This window comes from Leucopleurus acutus (assembly GCF_964270905.1).
Source record: "Leucopleurus acutus genome assembly, chromosome: 13".
Lineage (NCBI taxonomy): Eukaryota > Metazoa > Chordata > Mammalia > Artiodactyla > Delphinidae > Leucopleurus > Leucopleurus acutus.
In genome coordinates, this window is record NC_139155.1 from 29,666,355 (window position 1) to 29,690,201 (window position 23,847).

Sequence of the window (23,847 nt, forward strand, 5' to 3'; positions counted from 1 at the left end):
GTAACTCTTCTCTAAATGTTTGGTATAATTCACCTGTGAAGCCATTGGTCCTGGAGTTTTGTTTGTTTGGTAGGCAGGGCCAGGGTCCAGTTGTTCTGGGCTAGTGCTGACCTGCTGGTATTCTGGGCTAGTGCTGAACTAGGTCCCAGGGTCTCTGGCTGCAGGGTCCTGAAGGTCCCAGAGCTGGTGTCAGCCTGCTGATGTGCAGGGACAAATCCCAGGGTGGCTGGCTGAGGGGCCTAAAGTGTCCTAGACCTGGTGTTGGCCTGGTAGTGGGTGGGGCCAGGGGCCAGGTGTTTCCAGGGCTAGTGATGGGCTGCTGGTGAATGGGCTGGGTACTGACACACACACTGAGGGGCTGTGGTTGTCCTGGGGCTGTTTTTTTCCCCCTGATGGGCAGGATCAGGCCCCAGGGGATACTGTGGCTAATCTTTACCCATTGGTGGTTGAGTCTGGTTCCTGGGCCTAATGCTGCCCCACTGGTGGGTGGATCTTCTCCTGGGATCTCTGGCTATAGGGCCAAGGGTTCCTGGAACTGATGTTGGCCCAGTGGTAGGTGGAGCCAAGGGCCGGGAAGTCCTGGGGTTGGTTCTTCCCCATTGGTGGGTGAGGCTAGTCCCAGGGCTAGTGCTGGCCCACTGGTGTGCAGGTCTGGGTCCTATGCCCTCTGGTGGACAGGGCCTTGTCTTTGTGCGGCTGTGGACTCGGGGCCTTAAGGCAGCTAGCTTGCTGGTTTGTAGTGTTGTGTCCCTGCCTGGCTTGTTGCTTGGCCTGAGGTGTCCCGGTTCTTGTGCTGATAGGTTGGTGGGTGAGCCTGCATCCTAGTGCTAATAAACTAGAGGGAGGATTCCAAAATGATGCTTATCAGCACCAGTGTCCTTGTAGTAGAACAAGCTCCCCAAAATGTCTCCTGCCAGTGTCTCTGTCCCCAAGGTGGATATCAGTTTCCTCCTGCTTCTCTGGGAGGCTCTTCAAGATCAGCAGGTGCATCCCACCCAAGCTCCTTTCCACTTACTGTTACTACTTTGGGTCCCAGATTATGTGAGATTTTTTGTGAACACTTTAAGAGTGGAGTCTGTATTTCCCACACCCCTCTGGCTATGCCAAAATTAAGCCCCATTGGCCTTCAACCAAACATTCCAGGGTCTCATCTTCCTAGTGAAGGATCCCCAAGCTGGGACCCCAAGGTGGGGCTCAAACCCCTTGCTCTTCGGGGAAAACTTCTCCAGTTGTAATTGCCCTCCCTTTTGCGGGTCACCCACCCTGGTGTATGGGTCTGTACCACATCTCTGCCCATCCTACCCATTTTGCGGTGTTTCCTTCTTTTTACTTTTAATTGTAGAAGATCTTTTCTGCTAGTCTTCTGGCCTTTCTCATCAATAATTTCTCTGTTAATAGTTGCACTTTTGGTCTGCCTGTGGTTGGAGGTGAGTTCAGGGTCTTCCTACTCCCACATTTTGGCTACTCCCCCATACCCCCTTTTCTTCTTGTGTTTTCTTAGGAAGTTAATAGAGATTGTGCTTCAGCAAAATGAAGGATAAACCAAGTGATGAAGATGTTAGATTCACAAAGTCAGGGATTCAATACAGAAGAGGGATAAAGTGAAGTTCCAGGGAGACAAAGACACCACGTACTCAAAGCGTAACTGGTTGACTAGAACAGGTGAATTGTGGACTGACAGAAGGGTCTGCAGGGCAGATACACTTAACTGCTAGATTTCTTATTGCCTTTGAGAACTGGAGTTTATCACTGGAGTTTATTAGTACTGACTTTTTCAAGATACCTAAATATTTAAGAAAAATGGTGTTACATAGAAAACAAAGCAAATGAAAAAAAAAACTGAGGCAGTGGCTTAATGACTTGGTAAGTGGCTTTCCAGTTTGGTAGCTATCTGATAAATTTGTAGCTGTCCCCTCCATTTCCTAATACCGTAGTTTTCTGATCACAACAGAAATAAGAACAAACCTGGGGACTTGTTTTGCAATAAGGTTTTTAGTTTTTCCTAGATGCTCAGCCTATGGTTTATTTCTTCAGTCCTTTTCATAATTTTGTAAGCTTGTTAGTTCCCTGTAATAACTTCTTTCTGCCAAAACCATATAAACTGGCTGCTTTTGTGTACTACTGAACCTTGACTGATACAAAAAGCCAATTCCAGGATATGAATGTGTGGAAACCTATGAAGGGGGTCAGAATGGCAACTCACTATGAATATGGGAACAGATGTGTTCACACTGGACCTTGTTTTCTTAAGGATGAGGAAATGACCTTAGAAGGGGAATAGCTATAGCTCTGAGAATGGATATGTGTACTTGACTTTATCTAGTCTTCTTTTCAAATTAAATGCCAAAATATTGTATTTGTTTTGCAATGTCACTATAGCAGTGCTAAAATAATATAATGATATCGACATTACCAGATTAAGCACGCATCACAATATGCCCAAGTCACAGGAAAAATGAAAAGTCAGAAAAATTTGAAACAGAATATCTCATCACAACAGAATCACTTCATAACAATGAAAATGAACATGAAACTGGAATCAAAATAAATTTTCAAGTGGCTCATGTGTCAGGTAAGCAAGAAAAAGTATTTACTTATGGTGAGTTGATTAAATCACATTTGAATGCAACAGTCAGCAAACTGTACCCAGAGAAAATAAACTCATTTAAGACACTAGCCTTTTGGTGAAAAGACTTGCTCAAGGCATTGAAAGCATTTGGAATAGCATCCACAGTCAATTAAAAACCAAGATAAAACAATCGAGTGGTTTTCTTTGGTTCTTGGAAATTTGAAAGAAGTACTAATATTGTTCAGCTCTTTAGCTGAGAAGTCAATGTTGAGTTTGAAGTGACTGGAGAATTAGTCTCTATGAAAAATCTGTATGGAACATTTACAACAAGAATATTTTTAAAGAATTTGAGAAAACACTAACTCAGTAAAACCTGAAGTGGAATCTGCTGTGTTACAACTGATGGTGGCAAAAGTATGTATGGAGCAGGAAAAGGCATAGTTCTCATAAAAATGTAAGGTGTTTAAAGCCTATGGTTATTCACTTTCTTATTCATCCACAGATTATTTTGCAGTAACTATTTATATCTATCATGTGTTATTGAACTAATAGTGTCAGTGATGAATGTCATTAACTTTGTGGGAATTTAACCATCATAAGTCTGTGAATTTTTGTTAGAAATAGAAGCTGAATATCCTGACTTGCCTTATCGTATAGCAGTTCCATGGTTTAACAGTGGTTTTATTGCAATTATTTGAATTCATAACTGAGATTGAAATTTTTCTGAATGAGAACCCTCTTCAACCATTATTATCAAACACTGCATGGCTTTGAAATTAGTTTTTGTTGAGGACTTCATAATGTGTTTAAAAAATTAATCCTGAAATTACAAGGCAAAACAACACTCATGTGAAATGTATACTGTGGTAAAGTCATTTCAACAACTACTGTTGCTTAAATCACAAGTAATGCTAAGCTGCTTTATATATTTCTTACACTGTTAAAAGTTAAAGCAAGAAATAATATATCTAATCTCACCTAAATTTGAGTTAGATATATTTTTCAAACTCAAACTACATTTCTAGCAGATTTTTTCGGACCTCAACCCAAGTGCAATAAAATTTCCATATTTCAAACTCCATTTATTGCCACAATTGTGGAGCTTCTTCATAACCATCAATTGAAGTGATTAGTTTACAATGTAATGCTATGTTAAAAGGCAAAAATCAAGAGAATAATAATAGAATTCTATAACTTCCTTCTAAATGATGAATATCCTCTATTAAAGTCACATGGTTATGAATTGATATCAGTATTTGGCAGTACCTCTCTGTGTGAAAAGACATTTCCAAAGTTGAAACATGTAAAATCTCATTACAGAGCAGATTAACAGATGAACATTTGTTACTGATTTTGATTATAGGGAATACTAACTTTGAACCTCTTTTAAGTGCAGTGTTGTCTCTCTCAAAAAAGAATTATAGTCTTGTAAGCAGACCTGCATTACAAAAATACTAAATTATTATTAGATTTTGAATTCTGTCCAAAATTGTGGAATGTATTTTCTCTTGCTGTATAGTGCCTACATAATGTCCTCATTTTTGCCTCTTGGTTTATAAAGCTGAAAATGTTTAATACCTTTCCCTTTACTGAAATTTTTGCTGAATCTTGCTCTAGTTGATTTTCCAATACCTAATTTAGGCATATGCCTATTCTGATTCATGTGGACTGAAGTGTGTCTTGATTGAGGTAATATCCCAAAATACAAAATGAGGGTGTTTCTAGAAGCAGAAAATCTTGTGTGTAGGTAAATTAAAATGGACACTACTACTCATCTCATTTCCAGATGTTCTCAGTGTAGTTATTTCATTTCAAACAAGCCTTGTCTGGAAACACTCAACAGTTTCAGGACAGAGGAAATACTAAAAGCATAATGCCCTGTGAATTAGCAAAAATTCCTGGGAACATTTCAAACTTTCAAGGCTGTAAAATTAATGGTGTCAAAGCTAAGAATGCCAAAAGGTAAAGCTGGACATGATTCATATCTGATATCTGAATATGGGAATAAATAGAAAACTGTACTAAAATAGTTAGATAGATAGATATAGATATACAGAAATATAGATATAATGTTGTAAATTTGGAGTTGGAAAATAGCATGGCCCAGAGAAGTGTAAAGGGATTTAGTAGTCTAGGATGTGCTGTAAGGTTTGAGTGAGGACTGGAGGGACTAGGGGTTCACCTTCCACTTTCTGTCCCCTCCTTCACCTTTGAAAGTCTTTTGTGATTGTCCTTTGGCTTTGTGACACCACCCTAGATAGAGTCAGGAGCACATAGTCTCATTGCCCAGTGCTCCTTGCTGCTTGGGGTAGCAATGCTCTGTGGAGGATGAAGACAGATTTTTATTTTCTGACTAGCCACAGTGCCCCCAGGATGAGTTCAAGCTCAAGTTTTTGGGTCATTTTACCTATTATATTTTTCTTGAGAGTTATGGAGCAATTCCTTCTTTTTCTGTACTCCCTCCAGATGAATCTATTTGCAGAAAAAAGGAGGCAGACATAAAGTAAAGGGAACCCTAGATCCAACTCCCAAGGAGACGGACTTGTGATTTCTGTATTCCTCTTCCCACTTTACTAAATCAATTATGTTTACACAAGCACATATTAGAAATGGGCCCTCTCAGAAAAGATGAGGACATTTTCCTTCCAGGGGAATAGGGTGAGCAGGGCAGATGGTTCTATCCAAAGTTCACAGATTAATCTATCTGAGGGTGGTAGGGGACTTCAAGATAAAGTCCCAAACACTGTGATTCTCTGTTCCTGGAATGGATTATTAAGAGAGTGTAGGATATGTCCAGAAACAGAGTCATAAAATACTAGTTCATCATTCCTATTTATATGACTGATGTCTCAGGGCCAACTGTGAGTCATAGGAATGATTCATAGAGCATATCCAAGCCGCCAAATATCTCTGATCAGATGCCTAAAACTGAGCTCTGGTCTCAGGGAGCAAAATCCTATCTGATGTAACATATGCTCATCTAAGGTTAGATTCAACACCTGTCCTCAGTAGAGTACTACTGACTGGAAAATCTTTGTAAGATCACAAACAGTAAGCCCTTCATTTTGAGTTTTTCAAAAAAGAAACAATAGAAAAAGCACTTACCCTCTTTAAAAGAATAACAGGTAAGGAACATAGTGTCCCATGAATTCAAGGTAGAAAGTCACATGGCTCATTATTAATGATGGCCTGCAGTTTGCCTAGAGAGAGGAGAGTGAGAACTAGGTCCTAGAATCTCACTCTTTTAGGATCATGGTAAATTTGAGGGAAGAAGGGACATATATCCTCAGCTGATCCCACACCTTCTTAAGAAATCATTCTTTCACCAAAATAGGCCCATTCATGAATCCCACTGAATCATCTACCTGCCATAATCCACTGCCTACCTCTCTACTTAACCATGACATATACCACCTTACTGCTGATTGGATCCAAGTTACTTCCCTTTCTACTGAACACTGTCCCAGAGAGCTTGTCTGCAGAGTTTCCCTGTGGGTTGGCCTCTTTTCCAACATTCTGAGCCTTGGGAAAATCATGCCCCCCTGCCCCCAATTCAGCTTTCTAGGGAGGCAGTTATCTGGAAAGAGATTTTTCTTTCACCTTCTCACATTATATTCTCCATAAAGAGTGTTATTTTTTTTCACTGTTCACAGTCCTTCCTCTGTGGATATTGGATAACCAGGCATGTGAAGGCTAATAGTTTCTTCATACTTTAACTTACCTCAAGTATAAGGAGCACCTGAAGATATGAGTCATAAAGAAAATGGACATCCAGATGTAGCTGGAGAAACAAAAGGAAGAGGGATAATGTCTGAAAAAACTGAGACAGAGCTATGAACTGAATTCTGGAACAGGCCTAAAATTACTTGCTGGTGAGAAGAATACTCCAGCCTTCTGGAGCACTGGGAAGAAGCCAGAGCAGTTGTACAAGGTTTCCACTGCTCACAAACACAAACTGAGAGACACCCTGAGAGCTAGTGATCTTGGAAGTCACCAAACTTAAAATGCAGAATTGAGTAGTCTAAGGTGTCCAGGCACTGAGGAATGCTCTGTAACACCAAGAATATTGGGAGGGAAATATCTAGGGGAACCACATCTGAAAGACCATTTTGGTAGAGAGTCAAAGCTCCAGTTGGAGGGAGAACCACAGGGGTGGGCTCATGGTTGTGCTGCTGAAAGGCTCCTGACTCAGGGAGTTTGTCTTCTGAGGGCTCAGAGCATGTGCAGAGAACTTATGATGGCTTTCTGGGGGCACTACATCTATTTGGAGGACATAGGGAGCAGTCTGGGGTGGCAGGAGCACTAGACACCTAAGGTTCAGGTCCCACTGAGGGGCCAGGGCACAAAGGTACACCCAAATGTAGAATAAAATGACCCTGAGAAGCTCTAATCCAGAAGGGGATGCAAGGTTAGAGTCCTCTCTCACCAGAGAGGTGATAAGTCACCCTTCCCAGGAGGGGGGGTTAAGACAGACATTACTGACTGAGACATTCCTGTTTCTGCCCCAGAAGGGACAATATCCTCAGAAAAAGGAAACTCAGACAAAGGATAAGTTGTTTGTTACAATGGATTTGTCTCAGAAGAAAATGGAAAAGTCAGAAAGTTTCCCTGAAACAAACTGGATCAGTATCGGTCTCCTAGCAACTGTGTCTGAGGCATCCTCCTTCCTTACCTCCCAGCAAGCTTGTGTATTCCATCAGGCCCTACCAACCGGTGCAAGGGTTCTGTGTTCCACAGGTAATCATTGACATTGTCTTCCTCTCTGTATCATGGGGTGTGCGTCCTCTACTCAGCCAAAAGATTCTCCTTCATGTACGTAGTATTTTCTCTGTTTTCCCTATCCCCAATATTTTTCGTTAAAAATATATTTGTTTTTTCAAATAAGAGAGTGGTGTTTTCTGTCTCTTTTTCATTTGGATCTGAGGTTTATGGTATCTCAGTGGCTTGGGTGTAAACAAAAGAAGGGGATAGCTTCAGTTTCTATTGAGTGTCTGCTTTAGCCTCTAAAAGAAGATGCTATTTTGCAGGGATATCTTTTCAGGAAGTTTGATTTTTACCAACGCTGCTATTTTTGTTTCTGTCTTTATAGAGGGTGCCACAGTGGCAGAAGTCTAGTTTTCAGACTCTTTGTTGGACATTTCATATGGAAAAAAACATTTATTACTCCTAGGGTTTGGTGGAAGGATCAGTAAAAGAACCCTGCCAAACTATATTAGAAACTAATTTCCAGAAGATGTTCCAGAGGGATATGCTAGCCACTTCTCATTCATACACCTTTCCTTACATAGTTCTAGAGAACAGAAGTCCAAAATCAAGGTGTTAGCAGGGCTGGCCTCCTTCCAAAGGCCGTAGGGTAGGGAATCCTTTCTTACCGTATTTAGCTTCTGGTAGCTCTAGGCATTCCTTGGCTTGTAGCTGCATCACTCCAATCTCTGTCTCTGTCTTTATTTAGACTTCTCCTCTTCTCCCTCATTTAGAGGGAAGCAGAATATGTTCTCATCTATTGGGATAGATCTATCTAGTAGTCTCTGGGTAATCAAGTAGCCTAAGTCACCCTGGAGAAAAGCCACACCAGTGGGGATCCCATCACACTGAGAGAAAGTTTCAGAATTGCCTACTACAGACCAGTGAGTGATCTCAAATCTCAAGCCATAGAAAATTTACTGCCTATTTGGAAAGCAGTCAGCTTGTGCTAAAAATGTGGATAAAACTGATTTATTATTAGCTCAAGTTTTTACTTCTCATTCCAAGAATATATACATAGTCAAGATGTTTGTAGTAAAGCTGGCAAAATCACATCTGCAATAAATCATTTTCTTCTAGGGTTTCAGGGCTGGTCTACAGGAATGAATTTAGTTTTCCCTCTTATATTCTAGAATTGCAGTTCCTACTCCTCCTTTCATCTCATGTTTTGTCTTTTTCTCTTTCTTCCTACTAGCAACATGATCAGTAAATATTTGAAGATGGATGGAACATATATATCACAAACGCTAAATTTATTGTGTGATCCTCTCTTTCCTCTTATTGATTCCCAGAAGTACCCACAAAATTTAGAATGTGAAGCACTGGGCCTTGCAGATGGTAGAGATATTTCTAAGGAAGGAGAAGTGATCACCAGTACCTCCAAAGGCAGGTGAATGCCTGGGCTGATGTGATTCTCAATGAGTCTGTCCTAACTATCCTGCTCTAATTGTGTTTTATGCAATGCAATCTCTGCTAAGCAGTCATGGGTCAAAGGGCTCTTGACAACAAATGAAATCAGAAGAAGACAGCAATTTGTCAACTTCCCTCTAAGCTGAGTCTCATGAAGGTGGCTCATTAACATAAAATAATAAACACAAAGGAACCAGAACCTAGGTCCCTGACTAGACTGGGCCAGGTGGTCAAAGGGCACTAATAAAAACCCCTCTGGTCCTCTTTCTCTCAAAGTTCCCTCACTGGCCTGCTACTGCCTAAGATTCTGCCATTGAGGGATCAGTCTTATCTTTATGTTCCTAGATAAGTAGTTCCTTAAGAAAAAGCAACGACTCTTGGGAAGTTAGTGACCTATTGTCATTCACATTTCACTCTGGATTATATTGTCATATTTTTTCAAGATGACAACTGGACAGTGCAGAGATAATCCTGGATAATGAAAGTATGGCGCCATGCCTTTCCCAGTCAGGGCAAGAATAAATGGAGTGATGCATGGTATCTGGGGACAGAGGAAAAGAGTGGGAGAGGGATGCAGTAACACACAAGATAAGAGGCAAACCAGTTATGTCTTGATAAACCAAATATGCATGCTGGAGAGGTAAGGGGGAGAAAATAAAGTGAAGGAAGGACAAGGGGATGTGAGAAGGCACATGGAAGAGAAAGAATGGGAAAACCAGAAAGGAAAGTCAATTACTATGTGGAGAGTCCTTTCTACGTATCCGTTCTCATGTGAATTTTATTTCATTTAGTTTTTACAACAGTACTGTCAGGATTTCATTATCTTCCTATTACTAGATGAGGAACCTAGACTGATAGAAGATTAGGGACTTGCCTAAGTTGTGGACTGGGATAAGTAGGGCAGGGTGAAAGGTCAAATAGAGCCGCTTCAATACCAGGCACCAGAGGTCCTTTATGCAGGGTGTGCTATGAGGAATATTAAAAAACAAAAACAAACAAACAAAAAGACTGGAGCATAAAAATCCTTCCTAAAAAGCTACACTTATTTGTTTTATAGACTAATATGTAAATGGTTCTCCGGATTTAAATGTAACCATCAATATGTAGGGGCAACACTTTACTTCAGACTATTTGGTCCAACTAGCTCACTTTAGTATATAAAACTTTGTGATAGTAGAGCTGGGGAATAGAAAGAAGAGTAAATTTTGATAGAGGAGGGGATATGGAATGGTCTGGAGCAGGGAGTGTTGCTGAAGACAAGCCCAGAGAGACCCCATGGGGATGGGGCAGGACTGGGAAGGGAACCACTGCAAAGGGGATTTGTTTACCTAATGTCATCTTCTAGATCAGTTTTCTTTCAAGTTGTGAGTTGTAACTTAAAATATGCAAAAAGAAACATTACAAAATAATATAAAACAGTAAATTGTACATAGTAAGGATAAGTATCATTACATGAAACTTCGGTTGCAGTTAAGAATAATTATGTGAACATGCATACTGGATCCTGATGTTGGACTCATTTTATGGTTAGATTTTAGGGTGTATTAGATTTTGGAGGGGAGCTCATTAAAAATTCTTTGCTGAGCCCCATTTTTGCTGACTTAGGAGTTGTGGAATGAGTTCTAGGAATTTTCTTTTCTTTTTTTTTTTCTTTTGAGGTACGCGAGCCTCTCACTGTTGTGTCCTCTCCCGTTGTGGAGCACAGGCTCCGGAGGTGCAGGCTCAGAGGCCATGGCTCACGGGCCTAGCCGCTCTGCGGCATGTGGAATCTTCCCGGACCGGGGCACGAACCCGTGTCCCCTGCATCAGCAGGCGGACTTTCAACCACTGTGCCACCAGGGAAGCCCTGGAATTTGCATTTTTAATAAGCCCCTTAGAAGCCTAGAAGCCACATTTTGAGAAGTGCTGAACCTGTGCCATCCTTGGAGGGAGGAATCTGCTTGAAGATTCACTGCAACACAGACATACAGAGTAGAAATAACTAGAAATATGCTCATCTAGAATTTACTTAAAGGAATTTGCTTGTTAACTTCTAACACATTATATTTCACTAAATACTCTCACAGACATGTTTGTGGCAGAAGTTTTTTCAAAGGCATGATGAGGGACAATTTGAGGGCTACCAGAATATGCTCTCCTAACCAAAAATACTTCTCTCTACATGACATATTATTGGCACAATCTGCTGGGTCACACTTCAGACCATTAGAGTAAAGGATCAAAGTTGCAGACAAGAGGCCCAAAGTCTAGTGTAAAGTCTGGACAAAGACAAGAGTTCAGGAGCTAAATAAATACAGAAATTAAGTGAGAAGTGAAAAAGAAAAGAATGGAGAGGAACAACCCTGCTTTCTGAAGAAACCATTTCTTTATGCATCCATCCTCACAATCCACCCATCATATATCCATTCATTCATTTATCAATTTGAATGTTTTTAATAGTTAGGAATATGGACTCTGGACTCACCTAGGCTGGGTTCCAATCCAGATTCTGTTCCTTACAAACTCTGTGGATTTAAATTATTTAACCTTTCTTTTTTTAAATTTTGTCAGTGTTTGAAGATTTTTAATTTTAATTTGAAATGAAATATAATTATTCATTCAACAAATTGGAAAATATTAAAACAATTGACATTATCTAGAGTGGGGAAAGAAATAAGAAAGTTTTATATACTGCTGATGTGACAATAAAGCATCACAACCTTTTAGGAAAGGCATTTCCTGTTAAAATTTTTTTAAAAGGGGGCATAAAGCTGTGATAGAAGTTTCACCTTGAGGAATCCATACCACAGGAACAAAGGGATTAGTAGCTGAGGATATGCTTCACTAGCTAAAGATATGTTGTATATAACATCACTAGAAGGCAATCACAACAAAACCAATCTGAATTGGAGACAATCTGAACGTCTGTTAACAGGGAAATGATTGAATACATTATGGTATTTCCAATTCTATGGCTCATTCATTCACTCAACATATATATTTTTTGAGGCAGGCATTGTTTTACTGTATGCCAGGCATTGTTCTAGATACTGGGGGTAAGGAAGTGAATAATACAGATTTGACCCCTTTATCATGAAGCTTACTTTCTAGTGTGTGTGTGTATGTGTAGCAAGGGAGAGGCAAAAATGATAAATGATAATAATAATAACAAAACAGCAACAATACAAGTCAATTAACCTTTAGAATAATTGCCTGTTTCTAGAGGCAGGTACCATGGGTTTTTCCCTGAAAAACTTACACCTAGATTTTTATTCTGCTTTGAAATCTTTGTGTCCTGATTAGGTGATCTTGGTGTGTCCTCTCATTATATTTTGGAAATTTTTATTAGCACTTATCTTACTTTATTTTTATGTTTTTTAAGTGAAACTTCAGACTTTATCTGGAACTCCTTGGTTTTTCCACCAATGTTCTTTTTCTTTTACAGGATCCCATGCAGGATGCCACATTGCATCTATTTTTATTTTTCCTAGATTTATTGAGATATAATTGACATATAACAATTGTATAAGTTTAAGGTATATGATGTAATGATTTGTTATATGTATATAGTATGAAATGATTACTACAATTAGGTTAGTTAACACTTCTATCACCTCACATAATTACCATTTTGTTGTTGTTGTTGTTATGGTATTTAACCTTTCTTTACCTGCAAAAAAATGCAAATAGAGATCATACTAGTACCTTCCTTGTGGGGCTGTGAGATTAGGTGAAATTGTATACTGTATATGTTACATGTTTACAGAATTGCTAGGCACAGGGAAAACACTCAGGTAGTGTTGCTGCTATTATGCCTGGAGCATTCGTTCACTATTTTGTGTGATGAGCCTTGGATTGGGGATGCATATGGTGAGTCAGCATCACCTCCAGGCATGGGATCTGAGCAGACATTCAGTGCCTCCCTATTCCTTAGGGTAAGCATCTCATCTCCTCAGCCAACTATACTACCCTTCAGAATCTAGTGACAGTGCCTTTCTGGCTTCATCTACATTAGCTAAACAGAGCAAATACATGTCCTAAAATATGCCATCCATTTCTGGAAAAATAAACCTTATCTATTGTAGCAGTTGAACTTTTATTCCATCTTCAAGGGTTTGCTCAAAGATGACTTCTTTAATGAACTTTTCCTAAATTTCCCTCCACTCTTCTTAGGGATACTTCTTAATCACCCTCCCCAAGACATTTCCTTTACTCTGTTATCATAAGGCCCTCCAAATTGTTATGTTTGTTTACTTTTCAGGTTGATTCCCCATTTACACTTGTTTTGTTATTATGATAGTTCTTCCTTCAGCTCTGAAACCTCAGTTTACTTAAACTTATCATGTTTCTTCTTATGAAGTCAATATAATTCAGTGATTTTGCAGTCTAAGTTGTTTACTAATATCTTAGTAATCGTGTAATTTATAGTTTCAAATTCACTTCTGCCTTTATCCATCCTTCCTTTCTCTGTCTCTGTCTCTCCCCTCTCATTCCCACTTATATCATCACAGGGATTTTTTTTTTCTTTGTCAGATGTTGCTCTTGACAGTGGAGAGAGAAAACTGAATTATGGTGGTTGTGGTTTATTCAGGCAATATTCAAGTTTATTCTAGCTCCCCAGCAAGGAGGACACAGAAGTAGTGGCTGGATCTACCTTTGTCCACACCAGCTCAATGATTCCTTTACCTTCTCTGCTTTGCCTAGCCTCTGTGCACCTTCCCTTGTTTTAAGAACCAGACTGGTATTCTTCAAAACTCCCTGAGATCAGTGGGGAATTGGTGTTGGGATATAGCACCCTCTCTGTCCCCTCCATCCCCATCCATCTGGAGGCAGGAGATAGATGGGCCCCAGGCTGAGCAGCTGGAGTCTGTTCTCTGTAGACAGATATTACAAGATAAAGATAACAGCAGTGGCAAGGAGGAGCTGAGCCCTACCCAGATAAGAGATAAAGAGACCACATATTTCTCATTCTTGAGGTCAAGGAGACCTTTCTGACTACACATGCTCAGAAAGGCTCCTCAGAGGTCAAAAAAGGAGGGGGCATCACCCATAGTAGGTGATGTCAACCTATCCATAGGCCTCTTTGCTAGATCTATCTAGGCTAAGAGATGTGCATGCACACAGAAGAGGACCCAGAGTTAAACCAAATATGAACTCAGAGCCAGGCAAAGCAAGTTGATTGGCCAGAGGAAACCCAGAAGAAATGCTCCATATAAGTGATTCAAACTACCACAAAGGCACTACTCTTTCTCTGAGCCCACCCGTGTGTGTCTATTCATACGTACTCTTTGTCCTCCACTTTACTTCTTTCACTACTTTCCATCTCTTTGTGGAAATTCATTTCTACAAAGCCAATGGGCCAGCACTTTGTCACTGGCCACTGGTCCTTGTGGTCTAGTGGCTAGGATTCAACTCTCTCACTGCTGCAGCCTGACTTCAATCTCTGGCCAGGGAACCGAGATCCTGCTTCAAGCCACTGCAGGTTGAAGCCACCCAAGATCAATCTTAGCAACTGTGCCACATTTTCTTTATGCTCCACTGACACAAGGTTCCTCCATGAACTTCACACTTTCAGAAACCTCCAGAGGAGAGAAAGTGCTGGTTCCTGTGTTTACCAACACCTTCTGACTTCAAGGAATATGTCCAGCATGCTTCCACCCCCACGGGGTTAAAGAAATGGTTCCCTCGTATTTTCCAAAATTTACCCTCATGGCTGCAGAAACTACTAAACCAATGTAGATGTCCTTGGAATTTTGAAGTAAATATGGTTTGGCACCATTCTTCCCTTAAAAAATTCTCTTGAGATTTGGCCGCTTGAATTTGAGTATTTTTTTTTCATCTATCATGTCCCATTATAATGATCCATGTATCTTCTGCTTAGTCCTTGGGTGTGGCCAGCAGGGAGCTGGGGAATAAGGAAAAAGGGTACTGATTAATATTAATATTTTATATTGTTGTGTGAATTTCTAAGTGTCTATAAGACAGGAAACAGCATATTTGTCTTTGAATATCTCTCTAGTTTGACGAGAATGCCTGGCAGACATTTGGAATACAATAATTATTTGTGGAATAAAGGAATGTCCTGAACCTTTATAAGTGATTTCCTAAGAGAATATGTCCAGACTTTAAGAGGATCTCACTCAGCATTAGGAACTTTGCCATCAGTGATTGAAGCCAGAGGTTCCTGTAAAAGAACAGATCCCACTGTTGGTGGTTTTGGAACAATAACGCCAGATTAGAAGCCAGAAGTATTGTGGCCACTGATTAATTAAGGAATCTAGGAAAAAGATTTCCAGCGTTTTTTTGTTTTCAATTTCTTTTGTCAAATGAATGGTGACAAGATAATTCTAAGTGTCCTTTCAACTTTAGTTTATGAGTATACAGCTCCCTGTTTACTAGGTCTTTGCCTTCTGAGTTACTAAATGACTCAAAATCTCAGGTGCTCAACTAAATAATGAAGGAGCTGAAGCATGTGTTTACATACTCATTCTTGCATTCTTTCATTCAGCAACAATATTTTGTGTGCCTAGTAAAACTTCTGCTTATGAACCCTGACCAAAGGGGAAAAAATCTGTGTGGTGAATTTTAAGGACTATAATTAACAATATTGTAAATCAACTGTATTCCAATAAAAATTTTAAAAAAAGAACTGTAATTAAAAGTATGGCATTAATCTACCACTTGGGTGGGTGCTACCTTTGTCCTGGTGTTTCAAACTGGGATTTCTGACAAAGGCATTGTGTTCAACTCCTCACTTGTTTCAGGGACATAGAGACAAGTGGGATTGTTTCAGAAGCAAAGGGTTCATAAAATGAAAGACTAGGTATAGACTCTAGATTCTGTGCCACAATTCAGTCAAAATTGCTCAACTTTCTGCTGGCAGACCCTTGTGCTTGGCGTCATTCAAGAACTAACATAGTTGGCAATTTAGAGAGGGGCTCTCAGCAACATAGACATTAGCTATGGCCTTCTTGATACAGGTCCCCTAGATTAATGAGTCAATTTCTCCTCCAACAGGCACTGGGGGTCTACGGAGCTATCTTTCTGGGACTTCTCCTTTGGGGTCATGGGATAGTATGTCCACCTCTCCAAGGCACTGGGAGACACTGTCCTTCATACCATGTTTTTCACAGGACTTTTGTTATCAGCTCTTTCTGAGTTGGGTCCATTGTGACCTGCCTTGATCAAGTATTTATTGAGCCTTAGTATGTACCAGGTATGGCATACTATAGTGACAATGGTAGAAGTAAACATTTAAAAAGGTATAATTTACTTCTTCTAGAAGCCCACAGCCAGAAATAGAGAAAAATGTATACAAACAACTATATTATGATAGAATAAATGATGTAGTAGAAGTCTGATCAGAGGGTTATAATACAGAAGGCAGACTTGACTAAAAAGGTGACAACTAAGTGCTACGTTTTGTATAAGCAGGAGCTTTCCAGGAAGAAGACATTGAAGGCACATTCTGAATTAGGTGTAAAGGTGGGAGCTGAGCACCTGGACCAGGTGACCCCAGCACAGGACGATCAATGCTAGGACCTGAACCCAGGTCTACAGTACCCAGTCCATTAATGTTACTATTAATAATAATACCACATTAATTTTCCTAATGAATTTGCTATAATTTTACATGCACCACTTTAATAGGATCCAGAGATAATTGCTAGTTGGGATAGGTAACAATAGTCATATTTTATTTTTATAAAATAAGACTTGGAAAAATATTTCAGATTCAAATTCCAGGAAATAAAATGTTACTGCTAAAAGGGACTTTGAAGATTGTCTTCACTAACTCCTTGATTTTATAGGTAAGAACCTACATAAGCCAAGTGACTTTTAAGAAACAGGAATTCTGTAAAATGTGCAAAGTCACACTGTTAGCCTAGAGTGTAGGATCCAGGTCATGTGATTCTAAGGTCTGAGAGATTTCCACTAAACAATCTGCCTCTCTAGGCACAGGACTAAACTGCTTCTATTCTAAGGAAGACATTCTTCAAGGACATATGACAGCAGGTGAACAAATTAAATGCTGCAACATGCCTTAGCATAGGCCCTGATTTGGAGCAGAAAAGAAGGCAGAGATCAGTGGAGAAGGACGTGCACAGGAAGCCAGCTCAGGCAGCACCTCAGTGGAGCAATGCCTGATGATATCTCAGTTTTCAAAATCAGCTGTCCTCATCTCCCACCCTAGACTATAGAATAGTCAGACAGTAAAGCAGTTAATTTGAATTATGTTCTCATTTCACTGAGTATGGGACACAATTCTCTTGTATTTTCTGATAAGGCTGATAATGAAGTGATCAGTCTGTAGGATTCCCTAGTGGCAGTGAACCTGCATTTGCATAATGATATTATAACGTCTGTCGAACCTGTTAGTGGTGATCCATCCATACTGGAGAAATATAGATCAGCAAAGATGCAGAAGCAATGAGAGAGGCAGGGCTATTCACTTATTAGAGTATGAAAAGTCTTCTCTATCCTTTATCACAGCATGATAGAAATAAATGGAATGGAATGGATCAGGGGATTCTATTGGCTTTTGAACAATCAAAGGAGATGCATCAATTCTATCTCAGGGTTTAAATTCAGTTCAAAATCTCCTTAACCCTTTTGTTTCCATTGGTATCCCTCCTACACTTCTCTGTCTAACTCTGAAAAGGTAGTGTGCTGTAATAATATTTTGAGAGATCAGGATTCATAATGGCCCCCGTTGGACTGGGGAGAAGGTGGAAGGTAAGGAAATTAGTTACTATGCTTCTCCTTTGTGTTCCCTGATCTCTAAGATCTGTGATATTTCCAGCCCACACATGTCACTCAGTTTGGACTTTTTTATTATTCTGTTATTGTCTTTATTCTCATTTTGGCACCTCATTAATTACCATACTTTCCCTGTGCTTCTCTTTGCACTGTGTCTCTAAATTTTGTGTGCAAGATAATAAATCTTGCTTCTCTTATAAGAATTGTACATTTGCCAGTGGCAAATATCTTGCTTTGTTTTTTCCCCTGGAAAGTACTTACCACAGCACCAACTAAAGTTGCACACATGGAAGGGCTTCTAAGAGTCCATTGAATTGGATTGAAGTTATGGTCTCACCATAGAATTAACTACAAGGAGGCAAAGGGATCTTAAGAAATCACTTACAGCATCTTATAGTCAGGTAGTAGCGCAACTACAACAGTTGGGGAAATTGGTAAGATACTTTATCCTTAAAATTATAACATGATATACACATTATCTCAACTAAAAATAACTCTTCTGTTATTTAAACCCATCTTACCATTTAAAAATATGTGCTCCATCAGTAACAAACTATATAAATGATCCTTGAAAGTATAGTCTTTTGTGCTCTGTCAAGAAACTGTTGATGATCCTCTAATGGCTTAATGGTTATTAAATGGAAATTGATTTTATCACTGTGTGGATATAGATGAAGTGAGAGAAAGGAGAGTATATATAAGGAAAAATCTATTTATTGGCACATTCTCTATTTGACTATTGTATCAAATTGACAGGTTAAATTACTCTGAAGGAAAATACATATGCAATATACACATACAGTATGCATCCACCTGCACTTACATACATACTCATACAGATCTTTCAAGTCACTTTGATTGTGAGGACAACATTTCAGAATAACTGGAAGGGAAAACTTCTTATTGCCTGAGAGTGACTTCCATGTGATGATTTTGTGGGCAGATGATTTGGGGTACACTGATTAGCACAAAGTTGATTTCAAAGGTAAAATGCTAACCAAAAAGATAAAAAAGAAAAAAAAAATCAAAGCCCAAACAACCCTAATTTTTGGCTCAAACTAGCAGGGCAGTTTAGCTTTAGTTAGCTTGTGGCAAGGGAAGGAACTTGAGGTTTGACAAGTTCCCAGGAACTCTGCAAGCTGGATTAGCCCAAATGAAAGAGTTGAACTAGAATGGAATACAAAACTTTATTTCTCTTCTGGTTTGGACCTCAGTCTTTGTTCTTGATCTCTGATCTTTGGGCTGCTTTTCATCATCTCCAGGCTCTGTAGCTCTTGCCAGTCTGGATCTTGGTCACAGACTGGAGTCAATAAAGAAAATGTCTGAACCTGAGAACATCCAAAGTCAAAATGTAATAAATCACTGCCACTGAAGAGGAAAGAAATTATATTTTCCCTTTCTTAACTATTACTGAAAACTTTATGTTGTCTGCCCATCACACTGAACTATGAGAGCATGAATTGGAGTTAGGCCTTTTGGCCTGTCCTACAGTCATTTTTCCATGGTGGTGGTCAAAGTATTTCAGCCTTTAGTTCACTTTACTCACCCAGGGTCTGGGGTCTCTATCTGCTTATAGCAAGAATTTTGTATGGCATTTGGCCAATACAATTATAAATGTGATGCTTTTGTTTGGAATAAGAAACCTGCCACACCTTCCCTCATTTCCCCCCATAGCTTCAAGAACAATATACATCAGATTATCATGCATACAACAACCATGTGAAACTGTAATGACTATTCCCTTAGTCTGATTGTCCTGTTTTAGAGCAAATGGAGAAAAAAAGATGGACTTTTAATGCTAGTGAAACCGTCTGTTTTATGATTGCCTAAAAGACTTAAGTACTAGTCCCAGAATCTTGGATAGAAAAGAAACTTGGAACTTCCTTGTTGTTATCTATTGTGTGTCAGAATTTATGTAGTGGCTAAAATGTCACCATTTTTCTTGGAACAAAATTATTCTGGAATCGTTTGGTTTCTTTATTTTAACTGATGATTTTCATTTCTTATTTTGTATTCAACTACTTCTGACAATATTTCTTATCTAGCAGATAAGAACTTTGTGGGAAATTATTTGGTTTATGGGACTTTTTCTTATATGATATATTCAGTTTATTTAGAGGTAGTGGAATGTAGAAGAGGATGGAAGTTTGGCTTATTTTCACTAATCATTGCCTTGGCATTTTGTAATATTACTGGCTTGCTTTCTTCAAAGGCATTGCTGGCCTCCTTTCACAAAGGCAGTTAAGTCTGAATCCAGACTTAAAGAAATCTCAGTGACCTCATGACTCATTCTACTTCCTTCTTGATTCTTTTGCTGTTATGTTGATGTACCACACAGTAACATAGGACAAGAATTTTATTACTGGTGTTATAAGTTTAACCTATGTTAACTCCATAATTTATTCCCTAGTGATGCAACATTTCTCCACTTTGGATTTTCATACTCCATCTTCATTTTGATTTGGTATTAGGTAAAAATTTTTAAACACTTTTCAAAGTCAACTTCTGAAGCATAAAACATACATTTTATATTTGGTACTAAATCATATCCTTACTTTACATATTTTTGTTTGGATTTTTTGGAAGTTGGGTGGCTGGGGATGAGAGGAACCTGTTAAATTTAAACTATCATGGGCTTGAAGACAACTAATTATGGTATTTATTATAGCTTTCAACTGAGTAATTTGTTTACAGTCAACCAATTTCCAAACTAATTTGCATGTGTTGACAGTGCTATTTTTTGTGTGGTGTTTCCATTGTGTATCCTTTTATGAAAAAAACTACAACCAAGGGAGTATGATGAATAAGTTCTTATAAAAACCATTCTTCAAAAAATCTAAGAACTATTCACTTGTGACACAAAAGAACTAGATAATAAGTACAAAATAGAAAAGAAGATCTGGGTCTAATATTTAGGCATAGACAATGGCTACAATATAGAACAGAGGTCAGTAAAATTTTTCTTTAGCCATTGTGGGTCAAGAGGCAAAATTGAGGCTATTATATAGTATTTATATATAGTAAAAGAGGAAACAACTTTTCAAACACTTTTATGATAAAATTTTAAAAGGATTATAATAATTAAGTACATTTTTTTCTGCAAAATAAATATATTGTAGTGGGTTGGATTGTGTCCACCAAAAAATATAAGTTCAAGTCCTAACGTCAGGAACCTATGTTTGGTAATATGGTCTTTACAGATACAATTAAGGATCTCAAGATGACATCATCTGGATTTAGTGTGGGCCCTAGATCCAATAGCTTGTTTCCTTATCAGAGAAGGGATGCCGATATTCAGACCTAGGGAAGACAGGGGTAGAGATAGGAGCTATGCTGCCACAGGCCAAGGAATGGTGGGAGCCACCAGAAGCTGAAAGAAGCAAGGAAAGATTCTCTCCTAGAAACTTTTGAAAGAGTGTGCCCCTGCATGCACCTTGATGTTGGACTTCTGGCCTCCATAAAAGAGCATACATTTCTGTTATTTTAAGTCACCCAGTTTGTAATACCTTTTTATGGCAGCCTCAGGAAACTGAACAGAATTAATTATTTAGGGTAGGATAACATTTAATAGAATTGGGGCTCAAAGTTAGCATTTCCTATCATCAAATCACTCACAAATGCTCATCTGTAAAAACCATTCTTCACTGGCAGTCCTTACAAAAATAGGCAGCACGCCAGATTTAGCCCATGGACCTTAATTTACCTGTTATAGAAAATCATTTGTATAATTGACTAATTGTTTATAGTCTTTGTCCAAATATAAATCTAATCTCAGCTTTAAACCCTATTTATCACAAATAATTTTTTTCTCTTATGAAATTAAAACAAAATTTGTAAATTAAAGAGCGATGTTTGGAAAACAAAAATCTGCAACACTCAGGGAACAGTATAGGAATGGATATGTTTTGGAAAGGAGGAACCTGGGCTGTCAGGTAGAAAATGAATTTACAGGGATTGGAATGTGAGAGGGAAGGTACCATAAAGGGCTGTAAAGGAACTGTTGCTTCAAGTTAGATCTGACCATACTCCAGTCAGCTGTGGCCCAGAAGTTTGGTGTGCTGACCAACTTCCAACTTTACGTTCACATAGTTTTCCTCCTTTCCCCTCAACTTTGGAAGTTTCTGCTTGACTTCTCAGGGAATATTTATTACCAAGGAACACCTGAGCTGAAATAGCTGCAGAAAAGTCATTCTTCCCGGTGAATGTGGAGACTACCAGTAATTTATAGGAGTTCATCTGGTGCCTATTCCCACTGTGCTGAGACTATCTTATCCTGAAACTTAACATTGTTCCCTTTATCCTCAAATTACACTAATAACAGATGTTGATTGCTTTCTGAATAGCACAAGGGGCTAGTTTTCAGGTGGTTCGTAAAATTCACTAACTTTGTTTTGGATATTCTTTAATTCATTATTGCAAAATCTTCCCTCCCCCTTTTTAGAGATCAATCGATACGTGCTTAAGCTATTTATCAATTATTTCCAATAAGGTGAGGTTGTGGGGCAATTTCAGAACCCAAAACAGGTCATGATGGCCATATATTTGGAACAGGGAGATGGCTTCTGGGAAACAGAAATGTAAAAAAAGGCTAGAGGTTATTCTAGAGGAAACTATTAGTTAATCTTAAGTTGAATGCCAGATAACCAAAAAGTCCAGAAAAATAAAATGTTAGGGGCAGGATGTCAGAGAGAATAATTTTTCAGCTGAGACAAAATGCAAAAATATATTTGGAAGACCTGCTATGATACAGCTTTGATCACAGGATAGTGGCAGCAGTTAAAATTAAATCCCTAGGGTAGGGCTCCTGGATTTGCTCTCTTAAGAACTAAAAGGGAGTGGAAAAAATGTAGGAATGGATGTTAGAGGAGACCAGGTGATAGGCCAATAAAAAAGGCTGCATTACTGGCTCACTGTGCAGTGGAGGAGGGGGAGTGGGTCAAGAGCCCTCCATCAATGTGGGCTAGAAAACAGGTTCTACTGCTCTCTGGTAAGAAATTCCTATGTGCCTCAAGTTTTAAATGTATTATCTTATTCATGGACTCATCCATCTATCTGTCTATCTATCTATCTATTATCTATTTATCTATCATCTACCCATCCATCTATAAAAGTCCATAAGTAGTAGTCAATAAGAAGGTACAAAAAAATCAAATAAAGCCGTGACTAGGAGTAAAACGCGGAGATCACCTTCCTCCCCACAGATACACCAGAAATACATCTACACGTGGAACAGCTCCTACAGAACACCTACTGAACGCTGGCAGAAGACCTCAGACCTCCCAAAAGGCAAGAAACTCCCCACGCACCCGGGTAGGGCAAAAGAAAAAAGAAAAAACAGAGACAAAAGAATAGAGATGGGACCCGCACAAGAGGGAGGCAGCTGTGAAGGAGGAAAGGTTTCCACACACTAGAAGCCCCTTCACGGGCAGAGACTGAGGGTGGCAGAGGGGGAAGCTTCAGAGCCACCGAGGAGAGCTCAGCAACAGGGGAGCAGAGGGCAAAGTGGAGAGATTCCCGCACAGAGGATCGGTGCTGACCGTCACTCACCAGCCCGAGAGGCTTGTCTGCTCCCGCGCCGGAGCGGGCAGGGCTGGGAACTGAGGATCCGGCTTCGGTCAGCAGGGAGAGGACTGGGGTTGGCGGCATGAACACAGCCGGCAGGGGGTTAGTGCGCCACGGCTGGCCGGGAGGGAGTCCAGGTAAAAGTTTGGACCTGCCGAAGAGGCAAGAGACTTTTTATTCCCCCTTTGTTTCCTGGTGCACGAGGAGAAGGGATTAAGAACGCTGCTTAGAGGAGCTCCAGAGACGGGCGTTAGCCGCGGCTAAAAGCGCGGACCCCAGAGACAGACATGCGACACTAAGGCTGCTGCTGCCACCACCAAGAAGCCTGTGTGCGAGCACAGGTCACTATCCACGCCCCCCTTCCGGGGAGCCTGTGCAGCCTGCCACTGCCAGGTTCCCGTGATCCAGGGACAACTCCCCCGGGAGAACGCACGGCCCGCTTCAGGCTAGTGCAACGTCACATCGGCCTCTGCCGCCGCAGGCTCGCCCTGCAATCCTTGACCCTCCCTACCCCCGGCCTGAGTGAGCTGGAGTCCCCGAATCAGCAGCTTCTTTAACCCCGTCCTGTCTGAGCAAAGAACAGACGCCCTCAGGTGACCTACACGCACAGGCATGGCCAAATCCAAAGCTGAGACCCTGGGAGCTGTGAGAACAAAGAAGAGAAAGGGAAATCTCTCCCAGCAGCCTCAGAAGCAGCGGATTAAAGCTCCACAAACAACTTGATGTGCCCTGCATCTGTGGAATACCTGAATAGACAACGAATCATCCAAATTAAGATGGACTTTGAGAGCAAGATTTACTATTTTTTCCACTTTTCCTTTTTT